The 23594-nt window shown below is 43.8% G+C and overlaps 2 protein-coding genes across 14 annotated transcripts in view; one reads left to right on the top strand and one right to left on the bottom strand.

Moving 5' to 3' along the window:
• Positions 1 to 23594, bottom strand: part of kiaa1328 (KIAA1328 ortholog) — a 63847-nt gene that overhangs the window by 2194 nt on the left and 38059 nt on the right. The window lies entirely within an intron of this gene.
• Positions 1 to 23594, top strand: part of celf4 (CUGBP, Elav-like family member 4) — an 88532-nt gene that overhangs the window by 40913 nt on the left and 24025 nt on the right. The window lies entirely within an intron of this gene.

The raw sequence follows: 23594 nt of genomic DNA, 5'->3' as shown, positions 1-23594 counted from the left end.
AAGAGTGCTGAGTCAACAATAATGACACAGCATTTCTTTTCTGTCTTTTTTTTGTCCTCTCCCTCACTATCCCTCTCTCTTTGGGATTTCTGTGCTATTTTTCTTCTCTTGATCTCATTACATCACGACTTAGGGGCTATATTCATTAAAATTTGAAAGTACAATGCACTCCAAAGTCACTTGCGGCGAAGAACGCAGACTCTGTCTGAGACTGCTCGCTGTCTTCATCAACACTGCCTTCACTCCGTCATGTCTTTTTTGTTTTCCTTGTGCCGCGGAAGTGCGGAGTTTCTTTCATTTGCTCCGCCGCTCCGTCTCCAATGAGGCAGACCACTGAGAAAATCTGCTCGTAGGAGCCCAGATGTTGAGACTGGCAGTTTACTCTTGACGACGATGCTCCTGTTCTTTAATTAAACTTTTGTAAAGTTGTTTTCATTTCCCTCTGTGTGAGCTGTAATGACAGTGTCTTTTTTTTTTTTTTTTTTTTATGTGGGAGTAAATGTTCTGGCTCTTTGTTGTTCCGCATTTTTGTACCTTGGGTTTTGGCAAAAAAAAAAAAACAGAACTCCACTCATCAAGAGTGGAGGGTTTTCGAAGATAAGCTTACGTAACGTGGCCCTGGGAGCGAAAAGTTGGTAAATAAATCTCTTTAGTGAGACTGAGTTAGAGTAGCTGACTGTGTGCAGTGATGTAGCAGAGTGTGCTGATTTCATACATTACATACATATTTTTCAGCATTGCCTAATCTTTTACATTTTGCCCGTTTTCTCCTAAATCTTTTATATGTTTATATAATTATATGACTGTGATGTTTTGTTTTCTGAATACAGAAAAATATCAGTTTGTGTTTTCTTCCACTCTCCGGATCGTAACACAGGAATAGACACTGTATGTCTTAATAAGTATTAGCAAATGCCTGGCAACGGAGGCTCACCTAATTAAATTCAGAGCCTATATTTGACCTATATGTGTTTCTTTCCCTCTCTCTTTCCCAGTTCCTCTTCGGGAACATTTCTATCCAATTATGTGGGATCAACTGTCAGAGTTTGGATAACAGATAGACACACATGTATCTAGTTCTTAATCATTAGATGTCATCTTTGTGCAACACAAAATGCGTGCGGTGATGAATTATTGATGTGATCCTGGAGATAACAGTTGTGCTCTAATTGCATGTCATCATTACCAGGTTGAAACCGGTCTCCATGTCCCCTTAATGTGATTACACATTCATAATTGTGCTGTTATTAGCCTAGTTTATTATTCACAACAGTAAAGCCCACTAATTGGCATGAGCCCGCAGCATGTTGTCGCTCATTTTCTATATAAAAGGTGTGTTTTAGCTTTATATTTTAGTTTTGAGTTTTTTTGTTTTTTTTTTTACTGGTGGCACGGCTGCAATTTTACTGTATCCCGTCGGGATCAGAGGACTTTAATATACACTGTGGAAGAAATGGAATCTGAATGAATACGATAAGCAGTGGTGCAGATTTTTTGACCTACTTTCATTGGGATGTTTAGTCAGGTGGATGGTCTGATGCTCCGGGCCACGACAAAGTTAACTTGAAAAGTAACTGCAGCATTTCTATTCATTTTCCCAGTGGATATTCACTCTCCTCTAGACGATGAATCAGCATTAGATTCAAAAACGCCACTCCGGCACAGAGATATCAAAATTTGCTCAGTATTATTCAAAACAATATACACGGAGGGACGCGTTAACACGCTTCAGAGCTTATGTTGCACAAGCGTAGTGATATCCTTTTGTCTTTATGATGTGCAGGACCCCGATCATCGAGAGATGTTACCGTAGAGACTTCACATAGAGGAGGTTGGGGTGAATAGATGGCTCAACACAACATCAGACGTTAAAATGAGAACTAAATGTTACGCTAGCATTTAATCCCCATTTTAACCATCACCGTTACATTGAAAGCACGACGAGACCATTCATAACAACCTCTGATCATGTATGTTCTGTCACCATGACAACAGTATGCCCTTTACCTTAACACAGTATTAATTTGTGATGTTTCCCCAATCTTAACAAAGTAGCATTTTAGCCTAAACTATGATCATTCCTGGAACCTCATCAAAACCATAACTCGTCACTAGGGGGTGGGTATTGGCAAGAACTTCACGATATAATACGTATCACGATACGTATCACGATACTTGAGTCACGATACGATACATTATTGCGATCTTATGATATTGTGATGTACTGCAGTATTGCAGCTTAACATATAGGTTGTTGATGACAGTGACAACTCATTGGCCAAACTGAGTCAAAAAATATTAATATATTATATAAAATTAAAAAATGTATTTGAATTAAAAAAATTATTCAAATGATCCATTTCCAGTTTAGTGCACTTGTACAGAAAGCGGATCAAGTTTCTTGCCACTTAAATGCCAAAATACAGTTCACAATTGTCTCCTTGAATGAAAATGTGTCACTATTTGAACTCTCCATCCATCCATGCGTATTATCCAGTGTAGTTTTCTAAGGATCAACGGGTTTCGGCAGCTTTGGCCGCTGCTGCGCTGATACATCATGGTGTCTCATTATACGCGTTGGCAATTTGGTCGTGTGAAGCACGGGACTGCTTCACCCACCGCTGCAGGAAGCGCCACACAGCGAGGTGGCACTACAGCAAAAACCTTGCAGAGCGGAGGTGCGGAAGTCATTCACGATCAGCCCAAAACAAGATGTTTTCCTTTTAAAATCGATATTAAGACATTAAAATCGTGATTGCGATATACAGCCACAGTGATATTTTTTTCCCACCCCTAGTTGTCACCTCATAAAACAAGTTGATTTTTCAACCTCATGTTAAGACATACGCACTGAATGAGAACAAACTCATTTAAAAGCCAGTGCTCTGCAACGCTGTGTGTGTGTGTTGCGCGTTATACGATGCTAGCATGGCTCTAAATTGGATTCGCGTTTTGTTCTCGCTTGTTGTAAAACGAGAATGCAGACACGTTATTTCTAGCCACCATGTTCCCTCCTTTGGTTTGAGCGGAGCTGGTACTCCCCCTGTCTCATGGGAGGCACTTTGCTATTATTTTCATATATTATAGTAATCCCATTCCCCTCGCTCCTCACCAGTCTTTAATTCCTTTTTGTCTCCATCAGACCTCATTTGTTTTTTCTTCTCCTGAAGATGTCCTCATCTACTAGCTCTCTTACCTCACTCCGAACCCCCTCCAGCTCTCCCTTCTATCTCCCTCTCTCTCTAACCACCCACCCTTCCACCCTCCTCGCCGTATCTCCCCACCTTTCCCCTCGCCGTCCCCGCCTCTCCCCCCCTCTCTCACACTCCATCACCAGCTTCTTATCTGCCTCTCTCTCTGCATTTGCATCACCCTCACTTTTCCCTCTCCCTTCTCCAACTCTGTGCCAGCGTGAACTCCCTCCCTCTCTCTTTCTGTCCTTCCTCTCTGTGTGGGTCTCTCCCTCCTCTCTCTCTCTCTCTCTCTCTCTCTCTCTCTCTCTGCGTCCCTCTGAGGCATGTTTAATTAAGCGTAGGGCTATGTGTCAGAGAGAGAGGGAGAGAACTAATGCTATCTGGAGCAGCAGGCTAGACGAGGCAGGGTCTCCCTCCTTTTCTCCTCCTATTTTGTCTTCTCCTCCTCCCCTTCTCCCTTTGGCCTGGGCCAACCGTAATTACCCTGCTCATTAGCAGAGGGAAGAAGTAGGGGGGAGAGGGGGAGCCAACAGGGGAGTGGGAGAGGACAAGAGGAGAGGAACAAAGGAGCAGGGGAGGACAGGTGAGTAGGTAAGTGCAACACCTACAATTGTCCTTTAGGGTATTGCGTGCGAAGGAATGGACGACCCGGGGATCGTCAAAGATGATAGAGGATCCAGATTTTGGACACTTTCTGGAGTATTTAGTTGCCTAATTAGATTGGGAAGGAGCATCCCATTTAGAAGTAGAAAAACAACTTTCAAACTAGGCAGCAGTGGAGCTCTTTTACAGTGCTTACCAGGGATGGGCACCGATAACCGGTTCTTTTAAAGAACTAGTACCAACTGGTTCAAGTCATCGATATCATTAGCCTTCATGCTTATCGATTCAACTTATTGATAGTGTTCGTGCTGAATCTTTACATCCCGGTCCAGATGGTGGCGGTAATGCACCTAAAAGTTGTTTGACAACCTGCCATAAAACTAAAGAAGAAGAAGAAAAATCTTTACGTCGAAGCAAGTCATTCACATCACGTGATGCTCACGCAATGACAAGGAAGACGCGATGGCAGAGAGGCTGAAACCGTCCAAAGTGGCTTTCACATCAGCACAAAGTTGCAACAAGCAACTTATGCAGCACTGTAATTTCAAGCAAGGGCACGGAATTAAATACCCAGATTGTCAGCCAAGTGCAGCTATCCCCAAGTCTCAGCAGAGCAGTGCCAGTCAGGATCCAGTGACCAATTTCCCATTTGTTTTCTTACATAAGCTCGTACCTCTTGTTTAGAACCTCAATAAAACTGCTGTTGTTTACACGAAACCACAAACCTACTTTTTCTAGACCAAAAATTCACAGGAATTGATAAGGGAATCAAGAAAGAATCGAACCGATAAGCAGAATTGATAATGGCATCATTAAAATCTTCCATCCCTAGTGCTTACACATATTTTTATACGTGTTCGTATGCCTCATTTGCCTCCGGTGTGTCACACTTTGAAGTTTTGGTTGTGTGAATCGTTTGAAGTTGACATTTAAGTTTACACAGACATGTGTCACACAACCAGCATCACAATCTAGCATTAGCTCGAGTGTTGCCCTGTTAATGTGATGTTAACAACAGTGAGCTGAACAACATCTGTGCTAGCATGTGTTGCACAAGCCTCTATTAATCAGTGGCCTCATTCGGTGTTTCATTCAACAGCCGATCCGCAAATTTACAAGTCAACAACGACATTTTTTACAACAAGATATCCCCCATCACTATTTCTAGTTGCAACAATCTATGCTGTCTACAAAATCTGCAAATTCTGCCTTGCTTCAATCTCGCAGGTACTCACATCGTGGCATGCTCCGAGAATAGAACATTGCGAATCTCATATTATGCTGAATCTCCGTGCGCCTTGCCAAATCTACATGTGTTACAGAGCAGTCCTGGCCGGTGTCAGGCGTGTTGATGAACAGACCATACAAGCTTACCCTCCTATTTGTCCAGGCAAGGTTCCAAGAGAGCAGGTTCATCTGGCCCACATGTTGGGAGCTCTTTGGTTGCGTGGCCTCCTGTGTGCAGATTGGCTCGGATTACAGGATTTCTTTTCTCCTTGATTTTTAGTAAAATGAGCACAGGCTGCAGAGTTGTATTGTTCAGCGGTGTGTGTGTGTGCGTGTTTTTTAAACACATGTGCAGACAGGAGATCTCAAAGTTTCCCATTTGTCAGGAGATTACATACTCTGATTCGTTTTCATTTGTCACTGAGGGATCCACGACTGAAAAAATAAATGTCAGATTTAAAACATAATATGTCAAAATGTGTTCAAAGGAAGCCGAGCATAACTCTGCCAAGTCTCGAGAATATGCCTCTGTTTTATCTGGGGGTAAGAACACTGTTCCTCCCTTCCGCTGCTTCCCTTTCTCCCTTTATTTCTCATTTATTACCATGCATGTATCATCTTATGTCAGCCCCAGCTCTCTGTGCAACTTCCTCTCTGCTTTCCACTCTCTCTCCTGAGTACTTTCCTCTGCTTTGCCTTTGTCTCCCTTCGCTGTAGCCTATGCACTTTTCATACTCTTTATTAAAATCCCCCAGTTGAAATGAATCTCACAATAACAGCAAGTAACGTTCAGCTATTGTCAGATCTCAGTCCTCAGCAGAGGCGAGGCGGAGTTTATTTAATTCCTCCCGTTGTGCGCAACATTTTCCTCTCTTACAAGTTACCCTTTAGTTGACCTCTTTGATGTGAAGGATTTTCTTCTTTGTTTTTCAGCATTTGCTTTTGAATAAATCTTGTCCAAAGATCCTAAAATGTGGCTGGTCACTAATTGAGCCTGTGTTTTCTGGCAGTTTTGAGGGGCAACAAAAGGTCTAACGTAGCGTGGAACTGGAAGGCCACAAGAAAGCAGACTACTTAAACATGCAGAATTAATAATACTTCACTTCACTTCATATCCTCTCTATGATTAAATGGTCAGAGATTGGATTGATTTACTGTTAGGTCCCAATACGCTCTGGAGAAACCTCAACAACAACAACAACAACAACAACAAACCAGGGCACAGAGCACTACCACAACAAACCAGCGGAAACAGTTTTCTAGACCTTGCTGGACACAAGGTGCAATATTGACTAAAGCTGGATTTACTTCATGCCCCACAGTGTGAAGATATATTAAACCAGAGTAAATACAACTGACACAACACTTGATCAGATCTATTATTCCAGAATGTTCCGGTTGATCCACAGGTGAAAAAAAAAAGGTTCAACATGTCATTTTAGCTCGTCTTGCGGTAGCATCGTACTGGCATTACCCTTTCTAGTTGCTATGGTTTTAAGACTGCAGCAGTGTTCAACATGTTCATTAAGTCTTCTTTAGTATCAATGTTTAGCCCAAGGATAGCCACAGATTTTAACTGTCAGTAAAGATGTTAAACGTTGCTTTATGATGTCCTACTACTGTGGTTCAGAAGCTAGAGCGGGTTGTCCATGACCCCTGGTACATAGACCACATGCCGAAGTGTCTGTGAGCAAGGCGCTAATGTGCTCTCAGTGCTTGGCACTAGCGTGTGAATGTGTGTGCATGAATAGGTAGATATGTCAATGTGAGACTGTAAAGCCTTTTAAGCACCAATAGGTAGAAAATACATAAATACAAGAGCATTTACCTTCACGGCGTCTATTGATTGAGACAACCTACTTTATGTACAGTGCTTCTTAAAACTATTTGCACCACGCAATGACGCGAAACATCGACGTCCTCAAAGCAGAGAGCCCCATTAAAGGAAATGACATAGAAATATTATACTTGGATTTGTTTAAGGCGCCACTGTGCGCTGTAGGTAACGCTGGGAGCATACATATGTGCACAATTCATAAAGGTCTGAATAACATGCTCCTGGGAGCGATGCTCTTTTCTGCTGTGTGAATATGAAAATAGGTTTGCTGGTTAATGTGCTGGACAAATAACACGCAGAGGACAGAGTGCTTCCCATATCTGATGAGCCTCTCTATAGTGTCTGGCTAACCAGATGTAACCGTGCATTCACTTTGGCTTTATGATAATAAACAGTTGACACAAACCTTGCTTCACAAGTTCACAAATTACATCAACGGCAGTAAATCCAGCAGAATACACAATCAACCACGCTTATCTTTTTTTCATTATTGCTGTAATCCTGCCCTAAATGCATATGCATAAAGGAGAAAGGTACAATTTAGTGATTACATGCAAGGTGGCCTTCAGATGACACGCAAATTGCTCTTCCACGCCAGTGAGCTTGTTTGATAAATAACATGCATGTCTCAAGGCACCGAGTGCATTTGAAACAAGGTATTAAAAAACCTCTCATGCGCTGTGAGTTTACCGGTCAACAGTCGGTCCTGAGCGGGGATTTCTGAGTGATGTGTGCGCTTGTAATGCAAGCCGACCGAGTTAAACTCGAGCTTAACTCCAAACCAAGCAGAAATAATTGCTTCCCATCAGTGCCGAGGCTATGTGTGGGCAAACTAGATAACACCGCTACACTAATGTGTTGAAATTGTTTGAGAGGGAGAGAGAGGGGTGGAAATTAGTACATGAGCAGTTTTTTTTTTCTGGTCCCTTGAGAACTTCGATGGCTCAATATAATCAGTGTCTTCTCTTTGTTGAGTGTGTGTTATATTATCAGGAATGCTATGATTGCATTGGTGATTGCAGTTGGCTATGAATGAAATAATGTTTTAAATGGTAGTCACACCAAGTATTGATTTTATTATTTTTTACATCACTATCAGTGCCTAAAACTTTTACACAGAGCTGAATATGAATAAACTGTTCTCCCACAACTGAATTAAATACTGTTCGAATCACACCAGCACTTGTATCATACAGCTCTGTACCATTAACCTCTCCTCTCCAGGTTTCCTTTATTAAGGGCAAAGTGGGCGTCCCTCTGCAAAGGCAAGTCAGTATTACAGTGTTTTCATCCATTGTGATTTTAATTAGAGGAATTTGGCCGCGGCCGACACCATTAGATCCTCTCATTTGTAATCTGAGCGAGTTGGCTGCCGTTGATGAGCTGACGTCCAACACTCAATTGGACTCTTTAACCCCTCTGAGTGGACAGATTTTGTTCAACTCATCGTCTCAGGCAAACACAGTGCTGCAGGAAACATGCAGGAGAGAGCAAGAAACCAAGGAGATTTGTTAAAACGCTCCGTTGGCATCAACAGTGAGTGGAACCATAAAACAAATATACATAAACAGAACTGTGCAAACGTTTTAGGCAGGTGTGGGGAATGCTAAGAATGCTTTCAAAAATATAATTTTTTTTTTTTTTTATCAATTTACAAAATGCAAAGTGAGCGAACAAAAGAAAAATCTAAGTCATCAATATTTGGTGTTACTACACTTTGCCTTCAAACTGGCATCAATTCTTATAGGTGCACTTGCAAAGTCAGGGATTTTGTAGGATCGCAGACACAGTGGTCGGCCAAGGAAACTTAGTGCAGCAGATGAAAAACAAATCAAGCTTATTTCCCTTCGAAATCGGAAGATGTCCAGCAGAGCCATCAGCTCAGAACTGGCAGAAACCAGTGGGACCCAGGTACACTCGTCTACTGTCTGGAGAAGTCTGGCCAGAAGTGGTCTTCATGGAGGAGTTGCAGCCAAAAATCCATCCCTCTGACATGGAAACAAGGCCAAGAGACTCAAATACCCACGAAAACATAAGAACTGAAGTGGTCTTCATGGAGGAGTTGCAGCCAAAAATCCATCCCTCTGACATGGAAACAAGGCCAAGAGACTCAAATACCCACGAAAACATAAGAACTGGGGCGCAGAAAAAAGGCAGCAGATGCTCTGGACAGAAAATCTGAAATATTTGTCTGTAGCAGAAGGAGGTTTGTTCACCGAAGAGCTGGAGAGCAGTACAATAATGAATGTCCGCAGGTAACAGTGAAGCATGGTGGAGGCTCCTTGCAAGTTTGGGGCTATATTTCTGCAAGAGTGGAGATTTGGTCAGGATTAATGGTGAACTCAATGCTGAGAAATACAGGCAAATACTTATCCATCATTCAATACCAAAAGGGAGGGGTTTAATCATCCCAAATTTATTCTGTGGCATGACAAAGACCCCAAACATACAGCTCAGGTCATTAAGAACCATCTTCAGCGTAAAAGAAGAACAAGAAGTCCTGGAAGTGATGGCATGTCCCTCACAGAGCCCTGATTGACATCATGGAGTGTGTCTGGGATTACATGAAGAGACAGAAGCATTTGAGGAAGCCTACATCCACAGAAGATCTGAGAGTTAGTTCTCCAAGATGATTGGAACAAACTACCGGCCGAATTCCTTCAAACACTGTGTACAAGTACCTAGAAGAATTGATGCTGTCTTGAAGGCAAAGGGTGGCCTAAAACTTTTGCGTAGTACTGGATATATATATCTCTATATTTTGGGGCATAGAATACAATACCTTCAAAGTGATTTTCAGATTATATTTTCCATCGTATTCGGCTGCGTTGTTTAGTCACAATAATCAAACGATCTTGTACTGATCATGTCAGTGGGTTTGAGCCAAAGATAAAATGACTTGCCGTGCACGCTCAGCCACAGCCACAGCCACGCATTTATCCCTGACTTCACATAGCAGGGTGTCAGTCAGTGCCACAGGGGGCCCACGGCGCTCTGTTCCCGGGCGCACCATCTCAGGCGAGTGGCTTTCACCACATGGACCACCTTTATTAGATTAGGCTCTGGCCCTCCTCAGGTTCATAATTGCATTTGCCTTATGCTGTGTATTTAAGAATAGAATGGCCTCGGTCCCTGCGGCCCTCCTCTACCTGATTTCCCCCGATTCCTCCAGGGGGAGAAGACCAGCACCAGCTCTGGGATAAGACGTCGTCATGACAACCGGGAGGCAACTGGTGAGGAGAAAATGGAAAGACGTACTGTAGTCTTCCTTTGTCTCTCTATGACTTTACATTTTGTTTCCTGGTGGATTTCTCTCTTTTTGTTTGTTGTATGAGGAATTTCACATTCCCTACGCACCTCTTTTTTGTAAGGGACAGAAAATAGCAACAAATGTTGCTTTCTGCTGAGTCTCCCTGGGAGGTGGAAATGGAGGGCTGTTGAATGGAGACTCGTATTTCATCCTGTCCATAATTTATGGAGAGACTAAGATTAGGAAGGGACATTGCACTAACACGGAGAGATACTTGTCATAAGCATCCCCCATTAGTCATAAGCAACTGGAGGGGTTACAGTAAAAATCGATGGTGACATGTGTTTGCAGATAAGCTCCCATTAAGTGTCATTAAGTGTCATTTGGTGTTTGTGTGAACGCTTGTGTTCCGCTAATAATCCAAATAAAAATGCCTCGTGTTTTTTTGTTTTGTTTTGTTTTTTTCACCTCAGACAGTACAGTTTAATTGGAAGGATTTATCTTCAGTGGGATTAAGAAAGATGGTGTAAACCTTTTGGTAATCCGATCAATAGCAAAGATTTTAGCAACTAATAACCATGTAAACGCACGATCCAACCATTTCTCTCTGCATGGGCTCCAAAATGACTAGGTGCAGGGAGGGACAGAAACATGGCAGCTGTGAATCAATGAGTTGCTCGAACAAGTGTTTGAAAAGATGAACAAAGCTGGAATCGATGTGGACGGCCCCTTATGTGCATCTTGGTCATATTCTCCTATTGAATAAAGTCAGCAATTGTCAGTAAAGTTCTACTTGTCTTCTTCGGATAAATTTCTGGCAGATTTGTTGCTCCCACAGAAAAAAAAAAGGTATGTTCCTTGTGATATATCCCTGAAGCAAGGGCAACTGGACTTGTAGAGTTTTTTTGAGGACATTTTGCCTGTCGTCCAGGTAGTAGCAGTAGTAAAAGTCTCCCGTCCCTTAGAACTGAAGAAGCTACATGCATGAGTGGCGAAACATCTTTTTCGAAGATATTATGACCTAGATGACTGAGAAGACTTCACAGACTTATTCCTACTGATGTTTGGGGACATGTAACCGCAAATATCTTGTCACAGATGCGTCTCAATCTCTGATCAGACTTAATTCAGTAAAGGCAAAGAAATACTGCCCATGGAAATGGATCAAGTGATACTTTGCGGCAAAGTTTACCTCTGAAGTAGCAGAGGTGGAGCTTGACCTCCAGCCTTCTCCTGCTTTAAGCTTTACCGTATACGGCATTCGACAGTGACATTCTTTGGAACCGCGGGTCGCACCAGCCATGAGTAGTATATGATAGAGCACAACCTGTCTGCTAATCACAAATTACAGCCAGCCTCTCCTCCAGCCCTGATCCAGCTCTCTCCAAAGGGAAGCCAGGGCCAAGGAGAATACGAGCTCCTGCCAAGTCCCCACTACAAGGTGCTTATAAATCGGCATCCTCACAGATAGGTCAAGGTTTTGATTTGGTCATGACCTCAGTTCATAAATCTGAATGATGCAGGGGCCTTGGTTAAAAGGCTGCCGGATCAACTCCGAGATGGGATACCCCTCCCTCGCATTCACAGTCTTTCTCTCCTTCTCCAATTCCCCCCTCTCCTCTTTCCATCTCTCACGATCCCACGTCCCTTTTTCAGTCCCCGCTGCAGCCCCGAAGTCCCCGGAGCCTCTATAACAGGCAGAAAGAGAGAGCGAGGGAAAGAGAGAGAGAGAAAGATGGCGAGGGGGTGAAACAGGCAATCAATAAATCAATATGTTTTGCGCCACTAAGCTGGGGTAAGCTCACTCTCTCAAAGCTGCTCGTGCATGTACACACACATACGCGTACACTCACTTACCATCCCAGCAAATTTCTTTCAACACAAACAAACAAATGAAGGCCCAGGACAGAATGTCCCTTGCCAAAAGACATTTTGTTGTTTTAGGGACTTTCTTTTTTTTTCCTCATTCTGTTTCCTGTTTTGGATCATTAAGCCATTGATTTTTATTTCAACGGGTAAGTGGTGGTGGGGACCCCCTGGGAACTGGCTGAAAACCTCAACAGAGTGGCCCCAGCAGGAGTTTCTCTAGTTGTGACAGGCTGCTCCCAAGGGCCAGTGGGCCCTCTTAACTCTGCTAGGGAGAAACTATCGCCTGAAATCAGTCATTCTGCCTTTGCATTCCCAGGCACTGCGCCCTAAGAGTATTCACTTGAATGTCTATGGATTTCTTCTTGCTGAATGTCTTTGCAACCACTGGAGGTACAAACTTGTGCATTTATTTATAGATTCGGATTCTGGTCTTCGCAGAAATTCTTGGAAGTGTACAAATGGTCAGTTCTCTTCATAGATTTTAAGGATGTAAAAAGTTGGCCAGGGCAGCTGGTTTCCTATCACCGTGTCCAATATTTTTAGGTCCATGGGGGCGGTGAGGGTAGAGGAGAGAGCAGCAGAGATACTGTGAGATACAGTAGCAACTCTGGCAGACCAAGATTCAGTTGGCCAATGGCCAGGGAGATATTACAGTCAGATATATAGTAACACAGATGGATGCACTCAGCCTAAAGAGGCTGACATATTGGCCAGCGCTGTCATAAGAATGACATAATACCTATCCTGACAGGTAATGAAAATAAAGGCCGCTCCACCGCAGAGGTGCATAAGCGCTTTAAGTTTAGCTCATACAACATAAAACATTGCCCTGACATATGGGGGATCCCGAGGGAAGTTTTCCAGAGTGGTTGGATGCTGGAGGTGGAGGTCTTACAATCAGAAGTGGACCCCTAACACGATGTAGATGTAACTCTTGATTCTAGCGCTCATAACCACAGCGTGCAAAGAGTTCTCCTGGGTGGCTCCTTGATATAGAGTTATTATTCTGCATTTCATTAAAATGCATCTCATTGCTTCACACAGAATCGATAGGCTCTCTCCTTCAGAAAATGCAAGCGTCCATGTTTAATCAGACTACATTTTTTTTTCTCCCGGAAAAACATACGTCAAAGCCTTAAGTGATGCATGAACTTTCTAAAAAAAAAAAAAAGTTTGTGCTGTTTGACATGACTGGTCACGTCAGTAATGTAAGTATTTGTACTTCTTTTTTTTTTGCTTAAAGGACCAATTACACGTACAAAAATCTATGAGATCCCGATGCTATTTGTCGTTATTTGTTTGCTCTTCAGTACATTATCACATACTCAGTCTGAACCAAGTTCATTTGAGTCACTTGGTGCCAGATGTAAAGGGGAGTCTGTTCCGTAAGATGAGATAAATATGAAAAACTGCTGTGTTTTGGCACCGTTCCCGCAATGAACATCAAAGCACAGTTCTGAAATTAACGCCAAGGGAGCACAAACAGAAGTTGCTCTGCTCGAAAAAAAACAAAAAAAACAAAAACACAAAACCGTGATGGCACATGGGTGGGGTTGTAGATTAGCTCAGTTTAAGTTTTGAGCAAAAATTAAATAATCTTCCTCAATCAAATGAAAAGTTATCAGGAAATCTTTGCTCAATTAGCAACACAGCTGAAGTCCGTGGTCATATTATTAATTGCCGCGTGGCTGATGTTACTGTGCACCGCACACTCTTGACGCAGTGTACTCTGGTCAAACGTTAACATCTGAATAGTTTAATCACAAAAGTAAAACAAGAAGCAGGAGTGTTTACTGAATGACCTGAAACATAATGCAACTATAGCAAAAGTATTATCAGCCGTACAGCTGCATCTATTTAACATTAGCCAACACAAGGTTACACCATATTAGCGAAACCCTTGAGTAACAGAATCCTTGAATCCTTTTTGAATCTTTGAATGCAGCATTGCTGTATTTTATTCATTTATTTTTTGGTCTCTTTAAAAAAACAACCTTGCATTAAAGCTTCCATGTAACAGGGCCGCACACAACGCCAAGACCACCTTGACAATTAGTTTCACTCCATGATAAGTCCTTAAAGTTAAATAAATCGGAACTGTGGCAAAATGTAAAATAAATAAAAATAAAATCCTGCCATTTTCCTCCTCTACCCTTCACCCCCTCCCCTCCCTCTGCCTGTCTATGGGTCCCTGTGTTTGAGAGCGAAGGCAGCTGGAGATACTTTACAGGTTCAATTCGAAGGAACTTTTCCTCCATTAATAATGAAATCGTATTCCCCTCTCTCGCTCTCGCTTCCCCCTGGAACGAACCTGCCGTTGCTCTGTTGCTGCTACTTAAAACTGCCTCTCACACTTCATTTCTCGTCTCCCCTCCTCTTATCCTCAGCTAAACCCTCGGTTCGGAGGGTGGGAAAAACGAAACAGAAAGGGGAAGGCAAACACAAACTGATGCAAACGCAGAGAGACAAGCGGAGAGGGAAAGAGGTGCCGTCCATCTGCATTCTAAAATAAAAAATAACGAGGAAAAATACAGAGTCACTTTGAACTAAACCAAAGTTTGCTATTAAAGACAAGCCGGCCACAATTTAGCAAGTTTCCGTGCTACATTCAATTTCATGGTCGCTATTTAATGCTTCTTTCTTTTCAGTCTCTTTTTTTTTTTTTTTGTATCTGTGTCATTACAGAACGGTGCTATAGCAGAGTGCGGATATAACAGTGATGTAAAAAATAAAAAAGGAAAAAGAGGAAAAAGATTAGAGTCAGATTGACATTTTGGCCGTTGCGTCCTTGAAGCTTGACAAAGATGGAAGATTGTTCCTCGATGTGAGTGCACGCTTGTATGTGTGTGTGTCTTGTGTGACCGTAGGCAGACCGGTACAGTACGGGCAAACATCAGTGTTTGCGTGCGCTCCACTAGTCCAGATTAGTGTTTGCGTGTGATTATGTGCACCGTATACTGCATTCAATCACGTGCCTGTGCTTATTTATATATATATATATTTTTTTTTTGCTCTTAAGTGTGTGGGAGTGAGAGAACATTCACATCGCCCACCTGGGCTTAGCTTGGAGCCAGCAGAGCTGTCTTACTGAAAAACTCCCTGTTGTTTCTTTGGCGGTGCCTAACAGGCAGATTTGACTGTATCGCTTCCTTCTTTCTCCTCCTACTCCTCCACTCTCGACTCCCCTCCTCTCTCTCTCTCTCTCCGCTCCCAACACTCATCTCCTTCTCTCTTCCTGCCTTTTCTATATTTAATCAGCCGGGGAGGGTGGAATTAGTGATTATTTGATGGAAACACGAGGCAAGAGAGGGGAGTGTGTGAGGAGAGCTGTCATTTACTCGTCTGAATCTTCTCACACCCTCCTGTCATTTCAGGCCAGAGCAGAGAGGTTACATATTGCATGACGGGGCCCTGCAGGGTTTTTTAGGTGGGCAATACAAACATGCACGCTACCTCCAGGCTTCACCCCTTTAAATATTTCTTTACGCTTGCATCATTCGCACTTTGCCTTTATGTCCCTCCTGCCGTTTTCACTACGCTCAGACTGCATCCACACTGTAACCATGTGCAATGGACCCAACCAGTGGTTAGGTGCCTGCAGTGGTTCTAGTGCAGCGGGGGGGAAAAAAAAGCAGGGCCAAAGTTTAGCCTGGCTCAAATTTGCTATGTGACATGACTGAAAACACACTTAAATTGCCACAACTTAACGCACAGTGACATCATTCTAAGTGTTCACAGTTGAGGCAAAGGATAAACTTATTCCGTCTCTCTTATCAAATCTTATGACATAAAATAGTGAAAGGAAGAGTACAAGATGTTCTGTTTATTTAGGTTATTTGCTCTCAGGAAGGTTCATTAAATCAGAAGATCAATGCCACAGTAAATATTCAGCAACCACAAGTGGCGACTTAGCTTTAGCTTTACCCACTGCTTTTCTGGTGCAGTGCCCTCTGGTTGCTTGGCAACCTTGCAGCAAAACTCCCGAAACGGAGTGCAACCACGACTTTCGCACAATATCAAACTATTTCTTTAAATCTCGATTTTGACCACGCATGAGTTTTACTTCATCGCTTTTGCCATTCTGAGCACAGGGCTGTGATTTGATCACGGCTCGCACAGAATATTGGCCACGACGCTACAATAACCCGGCAATGAAATCCTCATTTTACATTTGCTGCGTGACAAAATTGTGATAGGACACAAAAAAATATGTTACCTTAAATGAACTCGTTCAGATTGAGACAGGTGGCAGGTATTCTTAGAATTATCTCGTCTGGAAATCATTATTGAGGTTTTTTGGTGTTAAAAAAACGTGTCGTAATTTCTTGCCACAACGATGTGTCTGGCTTCTCGGTTTCACAATTACTAATATTATTATTTTTTTGGTTTTTAATATAACTTCTTATTTTTGTCTGTCTCCCCTCTGGCTTTTTCCAATACAAAACAGCAGACTACTGTGAGTGACAGCTCATTACAACGCCATCTCCTAACCCCCTAACCTCATGAGACAGAGAGTACTGTGTGAGAGTGTGTGGATGTGTGTGTGGGCACCGGTGTGTGTGTGCAGATTCTTGACTGTATTTGAACATAAGAGTGGTTGCATTTCCTCGCTAGACTTCATCCACGGTGTGTTTGCCCATGCTGCTATTTGTGTCTATATTTACATTTGCATATGCTGTAAGGTATCTTTCATATGCACCGGCTTTTCAAGTCAGCCCTCACTCTTCTTCTTCTTCTCCTCACTAACACACACACACACACACACATGCAGTCCAGCGATATGCAGCTCATGAATACTCCCGCAGCAATTATCGTCTCCGTACCTCAGTGATGGCCGGAGAAGAGGACAAAAGTTGTGCAGGGATGCAAGTGAAAGCAGTCTGCCCGGTTCAGAGCGTGACAGCTTATACGCTTGTTTTTCTTTTTTTTTTTTTCTCTTTTTTTATTCATTAGATAAGTGAAAAGCAAAAACTCGGTGATGGCATGCCGGTACCAGCCATGATTTATGTTCACCTCTGGAAAGAGAAAAGTAGAATTTATGGCTTTCTCATCTGGCCTAATCTTCCCTATGTGCTGCAAAGCCCGAGCAATGCAGTAAGCTCAGAGGGAGAAGGAGGGAGAGGCTGAGAACCGTCCTCTCCACCTTCTCTGGTTAGCTTTTCTTTCGTCTTTCTCTCACTTGCTAACCAACTCTATCACATTTTGTCCTTTTCATTTCCCTTCCCCTCCCGACATACAGAAGATCGCCCCGTACATGCGCACGCGGCGTTAGAGCACCCCTAATCACACGCGTGCAGGTGCACTGTGCACACAGAAGCGCGCTCGCACATCAGCTGAGTGCTGCTCAGCCCCAAGCGACACCTTCGCTTCCCTCGCACCAATTTTCTCACACTTTTTTTCTCCATTCTCCGTGTCTTCTCCTTTCTTTCTCTCACTGCCTCTCTCTGCACCTCCGCCCTCAGCCGCCTCCACATATAGATCTTTTCTTTTTATAGTCAAAGCTATGGTCCCTATGGCAACATCAGAGTTGTTGATTGCCAAGGTGCTGCACATCTAATTATGTAACTATCTCGAGAGGTGTCTGTGTGCGTCTCCGTATGTTCGTGCGAGCTCTGCAGCCTATTTGTTTCTCGCCCGGGTGCCGTCTTACATTAGCGGCGGCTCTTTTTTGCCCGTTGTGAGGTGATCAATCTGTGTTCGGGGCATACAAAAGAATTTCAGTCCGTTGTGATGGTTCGTGTCATAAGGTAACAAATTGCAAACGCTTAAAATCCAATATCTGACACGTAGCAATGCATCACTCGGATCGTCCACGCATCTGTGTGTGCATCTCGTTTGCCAGAGTCTTTAGCGTGCCAGGGAATAGTCTATGAACAAGTGCAAGTCACAGGCAAGTGTGAAGCCATAACAGGTTCTGACAGGGGAAAATCATTTGGGGGTGCAGATGATGTGCCTTTTCTATCCAGTTACGCTGTGACAACAGGATTCTCAACTGCCGATTCCTATTAAAGCGTCCGCAGGAAGTGTAAACCCCGTCTGGTATCATTCCACTTCGATTCTTACCCAGGTAGAGCGCCGAGAACATGGAGGAAATGAGGGGAAAACACTGTTTTATGCATTGACTTGCTGAGGAGAAAGGGAAGGGGGAAAAAAAATGTTTTTCACGCTCGCACTCATTTACACCATTTCAACAATAAATTCGCGCAGAGAAGAAGAGGAGGGAGGAGAACGAGGGGAAATAATAAGACGCGGAACGAGAATAGAAAGGAAAACAGAGAGAGCACTACATTTTCGTTTCAACTTCTCATTCAAAACCGCTCCAAAGCCATCCCACTACTGCCAGCGTTCAGGCGGCGTGCCAGTGAAAGAAGGAGAAAACAGGAGGAGATAAAGAAGAGGTGGGCTGGTGTGAAATGGATCAAACAATGGATGTGAGAAAAGCATTGCTGTTCTCCACCAACTGCAGGCAGAAGAGAAAAAAGAGTGGAGGAGGAGTGGGGGTGTGTGATAACTTGCCGCTTTCAAAATGTCTGTGTTTTGTAACTAGTTTTTTTTTTTTCTGGTCCTCAGAAAGTTAAAGTATTTTGGAAGGTGGCTTGTGTGCACAAGAATTCGTCTTTAATGGGAAAGGAATCGGAGACATGAGACAAATCTACTTGTCCCGAGGTCAAGAGTGAAGTCATACACGTGAGGATATGTATCATCTGTGCGTCTCTGTTCGTGGCTGTCTGCCGTTCTCTGCCGTCGTGTTCTGTGTGTGCTTGCAAGAGCCATGCTGATGACGGAACCAGGGTTGATCAGAGGGTCGGACGGAGAGGCTTGCCTCCTTTTGTGATCTCTGTATGTTTCCCTTTGATCTGCCTTCGCGGAGACGTAGTGATCTCGGTAGACACTACTGGGACAACACCACCACGGAGCGAGCAGCAGCATATAGAAGCAGGCTGAGAAAGGCGGCGACTGTACTTCCCATTCATGTCGCGGATCTGAGAGGGATTTCAGCGTTGGGACGGAGGAAGCTCCTTGTATTAAATTTGCATTGGTTTAGGACGCTATGTGTTGAGGGGTTTCGCAAAGCGCCGGTTCACTGGAATGTTTCAAACATCCGATTCCTTTCAAGGCCGATGCAAACGTAAAGAAAAGTCCTTTGAATATTTTTGCATGCATTTTGTTGTTCACAAAAAAACAAAAAAACAAACTTTCGGAGCGGCGCTTCATCATCGTGCAACGTTCAGAACACAAGGAAATATTGATAAATGAGGGCAAGCGTCTCATTTGCTATAATGCACACTGCAGCCGCGTTATTGTTCTACTAGCCACCTCAGTGCTGCGGTGTAACAGCCAAACAAAGCACAGTCTGTTCCGATTCATAATTCATCTGGATGCTTTTTTTTTTTTTTTCTTTGTGTTTATTTTGCCCCTGTCCACTCATGCTGACTGCAGCACGCCACTCAATCCCAAACAACTGGGCCCAAGCCGACCGGTTGTCAGAAAATACTCTTCTCATCCTTGATCTGACGTGGAACAGATTGCCCATCTCTGTTTGACTGTAAAGATGACAGGGGATAAGGATGCAACAAAGGAAAGAGATTGGAATGTTTTGCTTTATAGCCCTCTTTACCCTCACCCGCTAACACTGATCTCTGTGCAGTATGTTTCACTTCAAAAGAGGGGTTTAATGTTCGGCCATATGTCAGAATGAAGGACTACTAGCAGGGAGGAAAGAGGAAGAAATACCCACTCAGATGTGCAGACATTAGTGGAGATTAAACCTGGGGGGAATCCAAGTGGGATTTAACCGTTCATCAATTTGCAAGCCCTTACCAACACCGGTACAGACCAAACCCAAGGTTCTAGTCAAAAAGGGACTTGGACGACATCAAATCACACTGCATTCTGGGTATTTAAAGAGCTAACATCTGTTAATCTGCGTTTTAACGAGTTTTTGTGACTGCATAAGATACAGCAAGACATTTTTAAGGGTATACAGCATTTTAATGGCGAATATTTTAAGCGCCGTAGGTAGTGGAACATGTTTGTATCTGCACCCCATGTCCTAGCACATCGTTAGCATTCGGTTAAATTTAGAAACTTTCCAATCCTAACGTTAAAAACAAACACCTGCCACTCCAGCTCGGCCCACTGAGTGACACTGGTTGGAAAAACACTTGTTACCCAGATTAGCCTCTGCACTTGAAAAAGGATCATCGAGTATGAGGTGATGCCGTGCCACAAAACAGCTCCAGTGCCGTGGTGATTGCGGTGGAAGGGGTTATCTGCCTAATTCAGACTGTGAATTATTGTAAAATCAATTCTTGTGACACAGGTTGTCCTCTTTATGACCACTGTTCGAATGCATTACACACAGTACCTGCTCAGTGTTTCAACTAATCTTGCCAAAGAGGGTGTTTTTATTTTTTTGTCTCCGTACAACAGTCCAGTTTCCCAAAAGCATCTCAGGCTTACAACCATATTTGTTCACCTAATGTTTCCATTGGCACGTTTCCATCCCAAGATGAGTGCTGTGCATGCTGAGATCCTTTGGAAAGCAGGTCCAGGTCGAGTGCCAGTGCTTCGTGTGACACGAACACCGGCATTTGGTTTCACTCTGCTCCTGTAGAGAATCTCAAACATTTGGACCGGGCTCCTTTTCAGACACTTGCTTTCATTTACAGCGCGCTTAAGAGTCCGTAAATATATGTATGAAGAGAGCACAAAAAGCCCTAAAGATCTCAACATTCAAATGGGATGGAGACGGAATTACAGCGGCTGAAAGGTAAAAGAAAAAGAAAAAAAAAAAAAAAAAAAATGGCTTTCAGCAGCAGAATGTAAAATGGAGCAAGTTGTGACAGTAGAGGAGGAATATTATGAGCAGCCTTCCTTGCTTCCCTGGGAGAGTTTCGTGGAGTGCTTTCTCACTGTGATAATGAAATGACCTGGCCCGCGCTGCTCTGCTCTCTCTCAAAAACACATCTGCCAGACGAGGGTGAAAATGAGAAAATCCTACCTCCTCTCCCGAGTTTCGTAAAGCATACTTTCAATATTCTTTTCCACAGAATGAAGGGAGCGAAGAGTTTGCTATGGACTTTTGTGCCCTTGCAACTGCTGTGTATTGCCGTGGCTTTGCGTGCATTCGTGAGTTTGCGCGCGTGTGTGTGTGTGTTTCTTGAGGATGCTCCGCATTGCCTTGAGCAACCTGCAATAAACTGCTCTTGAAGCGCATCTGATACAACATGGCGCTATCCAGAATCTGTCATCATAACTTTGTTTTCGTAACTTCGTTTTCGTGGTTTGCGCAGCGCAGAAATCAATAGAATAAGCAGCGAAACTCGGGTCGAGGACTTCAGTTTTGTCCCATTTGGAGGTAGAATCCAATAAGGCAGACTATAGTCCCTCACTGTTCGGAGCTAATCTTGTGGGCCTTTGCCAGACACCCGGGCCGCACCGGGCTGATTCAGAAGAATGACTCACCAGTTTGGTACAGCACAGACTGCATGCAGACCATGTATTCCCTCAGCTTCTAGTTAACAGGGAATCTATGGCAGCACTGAGGCAGAGCGCTGTCATTGAGTTACATAATCAACAGAGGAGTGTAGCGAGGATGGGTGTGTGTGCGCCCTCGCGCTTTTGTGTAGCCGCAGTTCTTCTTGAGCTGTCGATCATGTGGTACGCCAAGGCCGCTCTAACGCAAGGCTGCTGAGGTGGACTTTCGGCAACAATGGAGCTTAGCGCGCGCACGTGTGCGTGTGTGTCTTAATGTGTGGACTCGCTTCTTTAAAGGCATATGCGTGAATGAATAGGCGTCCACGCTTACAAGGCTGAGGAGACAAAGCGAGCTACAAAGAAGGTATTAAGCGTGCATGCTGCGAGATGAGCTTATTTGGGGCGCTGCACATGTTGACTCACAAGGCTACATTTACATATTGGTCGTTGTGTGTGTGTGTGTGTGTGCGTGCGTGTGTGTGTGTGTGTGTGTGCGCTCCCTTGTATCCCGTTGTAGGCTTCCATGCATGCCGGGGTGCGTAGGCCTATTTGTGATGCCGCATGTTTGTGCGTGAGCCATGCTTGCATGTACTAGCATTCATAAGCTTGCCCACTCGTTGCCTGCGTGGCCACATGATGGTTGGTGTAGACGGTTTTATTTTTTTTTCATACTGGCATTAGGCTAAAGAAAGCTTCTCCTGCTCAATGCTGCCATCTGGCTTCGGACAGCACCAGCACAGACATCCTAGGGGAGCTATCTGAGCGAGTCAGCGTCTGGGCTTAACAACTGTTTTGGGATCGGTTGTCCAGTGGGCTGGTGCTAACTCACCCCATTATGAGTAGGATGATAAAACTGACCTTGAAGCAGTTTATGGGCACGGGATAATGGAAACCACTGATAGAGAGCCCATGAAATTGCACTCAGCTTTCAGTGACAAAAGGAAATAATGGTTTAACCACTTAACGTTATTTTGAGAAGTAGCTAAAAATTTACGAGCGGACACTCCGCGTGGAAAGTTTGGGCCGATGAATCGGTGTCACCGAGGTTCACCGGACTCTCCGCTGAAATGTGAAAATCATCACAATGAAAGGGACAGAAAGACATTTATTAGACATTATTTATTAAATTAAAATTGGCTAAAATTAGCTTAAATTGTGCCCCTCTGCAAATAATTTATGCACAGTCCCTCAGATCTCAGTGTAGAGTGGAATTAAAACCAGGAAAATTAAACACAGCCTCAGTGGGTCAGAACCATCATATACAGTGCAGGTTAAAACCAGAGGAGGTGGAACACAATTAGGTCAGATTGAGGCCACACCATTTGTATGGGTCACGGTAAAAGTGCTCATATGTATGCAGGCTTATAGCCCCCCTGGGAGCACCGGGCTGACCTTGTCCCATACTCTGATCTATGTCCTCATCTCCCCCCTGTGTCCTCTTTTCCTCATTCCTCCTCCAGTCTCTCATCTTCCCTCCCACACACTTCTTCTCTCTTTTTTTTTTTATCACCACATTTCTCTCTCCTCAAACACCCCGCCCCTCCTCCCCGCTTTCCTTTTTGTTAGTTTCTCGTTTTTCTCACCCTGCGTGGTTTCACCCTTCCTGTGATCACTCGTTTTTCCCCGACGCTTTTTTATTCGCGCACTCTCACTTTTTACTCATTTTTAACTCCCTTTTCTCCGCTCCCCGCTTCCTTTATCCCCTCTCGTCCTTTTTCCATATCAACAGCCAGTCTGATAAATAATGCATCACAGCACATTAAAAACATTAGTAGGGTTCCCTTGGCTGTCAAAGACAGGGAGGAGACGAGGGAGAGGAAGGAATGGCTCGGTTTTAAATAAGATTTAAAATTAGCAGCGGAAAAAAGGCGCCGGGAAAGAGCGAAGGTCCGAGTGTTAATTGTGTTTGCGTCGTGTCCTTGCATTACCGCCCTCAGAGGTTCTCACCTCTGGTGAATAATCAGATGAAAGACTGTCGATTCATAAGGAGGACGACGGCTATACGGGCAAACTCGAAAGAAAAGATTTAATGGCATTTTGCGAAACACTGATGCTGCATCACACAGAACCTTGACCTTTCCCTCCTCCCTCTCATCCTACACTTTCCTCCATAACCTCCTCCCTTTCTCCCATT

The sequence above is a fragment of the Mugil cephalus genome, chromosome 4 (assembly GCF_022458985.1).
Source record: "Mugil cephalus isolate CIBA_MC_2020 chromosome 4, CIBA_Mcephalus_1.1, whole genome shotgun sequence".
In the NCBI taxonomy this organism is placed as follows: Eukaryota; Metazoa; Chordata; class Actinopteri; order Mugiliformes; family Mugilidae; genus Mugil; species Mugil cephalus.
The sequence above is the reverse complement of the archived record's forward strand: the minus strand, read 5'-3'. Positions and strand labels throughout refer to the sequence as shown.